Raw genomic sequence first — 8,001 nt, 5'->3', positions numbered from 1 at the left:
TTAGCGGCGTTTAAAAAACGCCGCTAAAGGTATTAAAAACGTCGCTAATTCTTTTTGTGACGTTTAATACTAAACGTCGACGACGCGGCCGTCGCTATAACTTTATGACGTTTGAAAAATGTCGCTGCATCAGAATAGGCGGCGTTTTAAAAACGCCGCGAAATGTCCTATCCTAACGGTACTGTGACGTCACTATGATTTAGCAACGTTTTTAAAACGCCGTCATATGTTTTTATTTTTAAAAATTCCAACCTTTACAGTGGCATTTTAAAAACGCCGTCTTATCTTCTTTTTTCTTTTTTTTTTGGAAATTGTGCTAATTTTTGTGATTGAACTAAAAGAACACCTGTAATAAAACTAAATAGTACTAATATGAAATAATAACTCCCATTCAAATAATAAATACAGCATCAATTCACTTTCTCATTCAATTTAATATCCAATTACCATTATCCACAAAACACATATCTAAAAATTGAATTTACAATTCTCAATAAAAAAATTACTACCTTACATACAAAGCCACAAAATAACATTACCCTCTTCTCTCTCTCACCACTCCCCCAATTAACACAAAATAAGAAAAAAGTGAACCAAAACACCCAACCCCCCAGTCTGATCAGAGGAAAAAAAGAACAAAGAAGAGAAATAAGAAGAAAGGGAACCAAAACACCCAACCCCCATCCATCCTTCACCGTCATTCTGAATCTCTCTCCATGTTGCTTCCCATTGCCTTCAATCCTCTCGGTCTGCCAATCGTAAAACATAATAATAAAAAAAACAAAGCCAATAAAAGATGTGCAGTGAATAGATATGAGGATTGGCAATAGATAAATTTTGAGTTCAGTCAACATAATAAAGTAACAAAGTTTTGTAAAATGTGTATATAAAAGGAAAAACCTGGATATTGTTGATTATGATGCTCTTTTGATGAGCAAGAACCAGATGCATTTGATGACCCAAGACTTAATTTTGAAATGGCTTTCTGAGAAGCAAAAGCAACATATACAATATGAGTATAAAGCTTAAAGTACAGGATAAAACATGTAAACAATTGCTAACTATCTATTTAGATAAAATAAATAAAAAAAAAGTAAACAATTTGTGCTACTAATTTTATATCTCAAATGAACAGAGTATATACACTTATTAGCATGACATCAAAATATTGAAAAGCACAATATAATGGTTTAGGAATTTTGAATTCATCTCTCTCTCTCTCTCTCTCTCTCTCTCTCTCTCATCCAGTTTCATTAATGTAACACTATTTCAACCTTGAAACAGGGGTACCTCAAATGTAACATTTCTTTTTCTACACATAATGTAACACTATTTCATTAACCACTATAAGGAAACCTTAAATGATTTAGAGGCTTTGCACAGATCAGATTCAGAAAATGGAATGCTGAAGGGAATAAAAGTTACATCAAAATTATATGTGAAAGGTGAAATCAACACAATCTACTACTTAACCAGATAACAAAGATGCTCAAGTGTAAAACCTTTCTAAATCCAGTAGCAACAACAGAGAATCTGTAGATAGAAGAGGCAGAGCACTGTAGAGGCAACAACATCTAGTCATAGCTGGACGAACTATCCTCAAAGTAGTGGATGCCAAGTACTAGAACTCAGAGATAGAGCCTGGAAAAACACAAGGATCAACGCAAACTAAGATAAAATAGTTCAGAAGAAGCATGCATACAAAACTAACTTACAGGGCATGCAAGATACTTCAAACAATGTGTATCTCTCAATACTTAACACTCACAAACCTAAGTCTTACATCACTCGACCCACCATCCCTAATAACAAAGACCAGCCAACCTACATAGACAAACAGTTAGGCAAAAAAACTGTACGGCTACATCACTCAACCCTCCAAGCTTACCACACTCAATCCTATTTAGGATCTCACATCACTTAATTGCGTTCCCTACAGTACAACCAGTCAACCTGCAATAAACTAAACTACAATAAACAATTAGTTATGAACTGGAAGCTCACCTCACTCAACCCACAATCTCACATCACTCATTCAAATGCTAGTAGTGTTATCCGCTGGCTGTGAAGCAGCAGCAGGCTTCTGGGGAGGCCCATTATTTGATCCCTGCCCCTGGCTCCGCACAGGACGAGGATTGTTGGTAGTCTCTCCGCCCCCAAACAAGTATCCTAATGAACTCTGCCCTCCACCAGTGCTGACTCCACGACCCACTTTCTTTGATTTTAGTTCTATTTCTTTATCCAGAAGATCAAGGCACTGGACATTATTCAGATGCAATGGCAACAACACAGTTTTGTAATATATTGTGGAGAGAGTCAAAATTCCATATAAGAAACTCTAATTCCTGAAAGAAAATGTCAAGAAATACAAGAAAGTAATGCATGCACATGGTGTGGACCCAGGGAAGCCAATTTTTAACCCATAAAACAAATGCAAACATTTGGAATATTCCTAGAGATATGCTTTCAGTTAATAGACTTTATCCACACAAGATATATGAAAACAAGTGTTAGTGATTCAGGCCCGGTTTGGTCGTAGCATCTTTACATGATCTTTCTTTCGACCTAATAATTCCTGATTTTGGGTTTTTTGGTCTTCTTGACCATCATCTTTTGCAAGCTGTTGTATACCACTAAACCACAATTTATTGACTATATCGGTTTTTTTCCCTTCTCACTACTAAAAATTCTTGGATATGGGCGCATTTTCACAATAAGAATTCATTACTCTAGTCTCTAGTACATATACTAGCACTTAGAAACAACAATCATGACATGTCGTGAATAGACAAAAATCATTTCGATTGTGCAATTGACAAGGTGATCGAATAAAACACACATTTTGATTAGTTAAAAATGTGATGGAGATCCATCCAACTTGTATTTTTTTAAGATATAATTCTGCTATCACATTGCAAGAATAATTATTAAATTTTACTTAGTCACACATTATATGATTAACATGTATGCACAAATTAAAACATATATATATATTTAAAACTAAAAAAATAAAAATAAAAAGATCATTCTATAGAAATAGAATCATATGTACCACAACAATCATAATCTGATTGTTAGATGAAATCTGTGGACCACTGCACTTAATTGAAAAGTTATAATCTGTCAATCAATAGGAAAGAAAAAAATTATCAGATTGAATTCAATTAGGTCATTCAATTAACAAAAAATAAATATCAGCCATATCTCGTTGTTCATATATGTTTTATGGGTTCAATGCACTTTATGGCTGGGAATTCTGTCAACAATAGAAAGACAAATTTGAGTCCATTCTGTCCACTACACCAAATTATATAATCTATGTTTCAAAATTGCATATTAAAAATTTATGAGTAAAATTCATACACTGATCTCAAATAAATGTGATCCCATTTATCCTTGTATTATGGATGTACATATTTTACTCTCAGAATCATGGTTTAGGAAATTTCTAAACTGCACTTACAGACAGAAGAATTGCGGTTACAGGGAAAATTCCTTTGAAGACACCTCAATCCAGAAGGCAGAACACTGAAAGCAGAGGAAGAATGCATATTATTGTAATAGTTTCCTTTAGTTGTCGAACAATCATAAAAATCTTTAGTGTTTCTTTAGTTATCAGGCAATCATATCAAATCTAATACACAAGACCATTATAAAGAATGTAGAAGAGAAATAATGTATACTGAAACACAAAAACATAATTATATACAGTAAATTCCATTCAACTAGATATCTAGACTATAGATAAGATCAATGAAATATTCCATATCTTCAAAACTAGAAAGGTGCCATCATCATTATTTCACATATATTTATGAGCACATATCATATCAGCATCATAAGCAGCACTGTCACGTATGTTTGACTGCTCAAGCAGGTGCTAGTAACCAACTCATGTTGTTCAATGCTAAAACAATTTAACGGGAAAGAAACTTTCATTTAGTGTTGTTTCACTGAATGTTCAGAATCGTATGTAATAAAAACAAAAGCATAAAGCAGGGAGAGAATCACCTGTTGTTTGAACTTTCCACTGTGAAGTTATTGGCCACTAAATTACTGCATATTACACCCCAGAAAATCTCAATGTCAGTTTCAGTTCCAACACTTGGAAATCTTACCTCAGTGTGCTCAATAATGTGACCATTTTCATCTCGCAGCCTGAAATAGATTTATGAACCCATTCAATCAAATTTACATTTACAATTTACAAAAGAAAAAAAACTATATCTATGGGTTCAAAATGCTAAACCTCAAATGCTGGAAAAAAAAAAAAAAAAAAGGAACCCCAATGCTGGTCCTGATTATCAAAGGTGTTGGGAGGGATAAACTAGATACAGACATAACTTTTAACATAACATAATAACACTAAAAGTCCATGCTCTTAGACCAAAACAGAAATGCTACTTTCACACCCCCCCTCCAAAAAAAAAAAAAGAAAAAGAAAAAACATTTCAAAGTAACCTCTTAGATAATTGATCTTCTGTACTACTATAATCAGGCAACACCTCATCTGGGTAACAAAAAGGGAATGGAAAAAAAAAAAATGTTACCTACCTCTCACAGTTCTTCACAAAATATAGCACATAACAGAACTTACAGTGAAAACAATTATACCAAGAGATTTGGATTGAGGAACATTACACCAAGGAACTTAAGAGGCTATGTTAGTGAGGAGAGTGACATGCTTTTTTAGAATAAAGGAAAAGAAAAGTACGGATATAGAAAGTGACAAGATAAGCCTGTCAAAAGACCATTTAATCAGTTCTTGTTTTCCTTAGTCAGTTCCAGAATATGATATTTTATACATAACAGTAAAAATCTATTTTCTGTTCTCTACCTTTTCTTTTCTTCTTCAGATGGATGGCACATATGAATTCTAAAGAACTATTCTCACACTTTAAGTAAACATCAGCTTATAACATGCTCAAAACTAGACAGATATATCAGTGCATGCCTATTATAGAAGCACAATGCATATCCGCATAAGGTTCGTCTCCCATGAGCAATTCCCACATGACAATCCCAAATGAGTAAACATCAATCTACAATGCAGGAAAAAAAAAAAAAAATAATAATAATAATATACACAAAAGAAACTAAAAGAAGAAATTAAAAACCTCTTAGCTTAGAATAATCTTACCTTTTCTGTAACCATGTTACTCTTTCCACTAAGAGGTTCAGGTGCCATCCAAGGTAAGGTTCTACAAACACCCCTTGACACTAAAGTGTGCTGTTTTACCTTTGATAAGCCAGGGTCACCAATCTGTATATGATACAATATTTGAATTTTTCCATCTTTTTTTGTTGTCATAAAGCCTTTCCATGAATTGAGAGTTCTGGCAGTCAACTTCTTTTTTTTTTGGGGACCATGAACATGGCATTCCTAAAATACAGGATAATTACTTGTGCTTGCGACTTTTGTTCCCTTTAGGTGTGTTTGAATTTTTGGAAATGGGAGTGTACTCTGCTTTGTTCTAAGAATGATCTTGCTTTACAAGCCTTGATTTTCTTCTCAACAATAGAGTTATTTTTCTTATCAAAACATTGAACAAGGAAATATGGTGCACAAGCAATATTCAATACTTAAATCCCACACAAAATAATGTGATACTAATTAATTTTAAAAGTGGGAAATTTGAATTTTTAATTACAAATTAGAAAATATGTAAGTATACAAAACTTATATTATTATTGATGAAAATCTCACCTTCAAGTTTTTTTGATTTTATTCATAACCTAGCCAAATATATGCAACTCCTTTGACAGCCCAAATAAGAAAAAATAAGAAATAACTTTCAAAATATGCCAAAACTTGTGGAACATATATTATATTTCCATTTCCTCCATCGGTCAGTGTATTTGTCTTTCGTAGTTGCTATATGGTTTATATGATAGGCTGTTTTGTTCATCAAACTTATTGGGCTCATTGACATAAAAGCTTTGTTAATCAATGATCTCACTTAGGACACTAATTAATAAGACTCAAAAAAAAAAAAAAAAAAAAAAAAAAAAGAGTCACACGGGCAAGCTTTCTTTTAAACTTTTACATGGGAACTCTACACCTGATTATTAGGAGAGTTAGAAAGCAAGAAATGCTAGAATGAGATTCCTAAAAAAGGCAAAATAATGGACTAGAGAGAGACAAAGCAGATATGATATTACCATGTTAGCAGATCACAGAGAGAGAGAGAGAGAGAGAGAAAACAGACCTGATCGAAGAGAGAGCAGATCTACATCTCTTCATCATTGAGCTTCTACTCACTGTTTCCAACGATCCACATCCAACGCCACTTGCTTGTCCCGTACATGATCAGAGACACTAACACCGCACTCGAAACCCTAGATAAATCGATTCACTATTGCTGCTGCTCAATCTGATGAAAGAGAAGAGTTTTCCATACAAGGACTAGAAAGAGTAAAGGAACAAAAACGAAAAGAGAAAACACAAAACAAAAGCAAAAGAAGCTGGAAATCAACTAAATCAAGAGAAAACAATTCCAAATCGTTGTTTTTGGCCATGAAATTTTATAGATCTTGTGTGAATGTAGCAAATCCATATCAGAAAACCCTAACCTTAAGCCCTAGATCGATTTAGATCATAGGGATTCAAACAATCTGGAAGATATATGCTGCAGAAAGCCCTAACATTGAGCCCTAGATCGATTTAGATCTTAGGGCTTCGCGCAATCAGGAAGATATACGCTCAAATCAAGAGTAGAACAAGATTTTTCAGATCAAGCAACCGAAGAATTGATGGAGATCCAAGCTCCGATGCCTCGAAGATCCAAGGCCTCGATTTCTCTCTCTTCCTAAAGTCACGCCTCTGTTCAATGCCTCTGTTCAATCAGAATAAAATAGCCTTGAGCCACTGTTTAAAAAAAATAACCAGCGCACAAAACTAGATGTTTAGTTTAATTGTTTTTGAAATTTGAAAAATCTGGACAGATTTCACAACGTTTTCGAAAAACGTCATAAAAAAAACGTCGCTGTATCCTCTTTTTCTTGTAGTGAAACCAAGGAAATTATAGTAAACATTAGAATACTAGAATGGTTGCCGTTATGGTCTACACCTCTTACAAAAAATGCATACTGTCTGCACTTTATCATAATAAACGAAATTTAATTACAACTTTTGTAACAAATTCGACAATATGTTATACTAACTTTTCTCATCAAAATGATTTGTGACAATTTTCATCACAAATAGTTCATTAACACTTTCACCATACTGACATATATACCACAATAGTTCGTGAAATTTACCTTAGGAGTGCACACCTTAAATCTGACATTCATAATTTTTATCACAAACTGACATAATATATGACAAATATTTGTAGTTTATCAACAAAAAAAAAAAAAATTGTGATTTTCCTATAATAGAGAACGTGCATAGTAACAGTTCACTGTAACAAATTATACTTTTGGCGACCAAAAGGAACTTAGTAGCCAAAAGTGACATTTTTGGCGACTGAAAAATTTATTGGTCGGCGTTGGTTGAAGATTTAGCTACCACATTATTTTAGTCGATATATATTATTTATTGGCGACTAAAAAAATTTAGTCGCTAAATATGACATTTTTGGCGACTAAAAAATATATTAGTTGGTGTTAGTATAGATTTTAAGCTACTAATTTTTGTTTTAGTCGTCGTATACAATTATTTACCGACAAAAGGAAGTGTAGTCGCCAAATAACATGCATATTTTTAGGGTTACTCTTTGATGGCCAAATAATTTTGTTGGCAAATATAAACTCTTTGTGACTAAAAAAATGTAGTTATTGTATACTCAATTATTGCTGATAAAAAAAACAAAAAAATAAAAAATAAATAAATAAAAAACTTGGTAGCCAAATGGCTACTTTTGGCTACGAATATGTTTGCCACCATTACTCAATCTTTGGTTACAAAAGGTTTAGTCGTTTTTTATTAATATTTGCCAACCAAATAATTTCATCATCATTATCAACAACAACCAATAAGAAGAGGCAATGATAAAA

The 8,001-nt window shown here is 33.2% G+C and overlaps 1 long non-coding RNA gene across 6 annotated transcripts; it reads right to left on the bottom strand.

Annotated features, from left to right (window-relative positions):
• Positions 1-396: 396 nt before the first annotated feature.
• On the bottom strand, positions 397-7,004 carry LOC114278717 (uncharacterized). Of its 6 annotated transcripts, XR_014342654.1 has the most exons (9): positions 6,574-7,004; positions 5,141-6,406; positions 4,012-5,042; positions 3,464-3,528; positions 3,053-3,120; positions 1,773-1,824; positions 1,503-1,641; positions 901-985; positions 397-749 (listed from the first exon to the last, which is right to left on the bottom strand). It is a non-coding gene; the product is annotated as an uncharacterized LOC114278717 (long non-coding RNA). The 6 variants fall into 6 exon arrangements; XR_014342652.1 differs by lacking the exon at positions 1,773-1,824; XR_014342653.1 differs by lacking the exons at positions 1,773-1,824; positions 3,053-3,120.
• Between the last annotated feature and the right edge of the window lie 997 nt (positions 7,005-8,001).

This window comes from Camellia sinensis, chromosome 10, assembly GCF_055761805.1.
Source record: "Camellia sinensis isolate YWXY chromosome 10, ASM5576180v1, whole genome shotgun sequence".
NCBI classification, from domain to species: Eukaryota; Viridiplantae; Streptophyta; class Magnoliopsida; order Ericales; family Theaceae; genus Camellia; species Camellia sinensis.
Note: the sequence above shows the minus strand (reverse complement) of the source record. Positions and strands in the feature narration are given on the sequence as shown.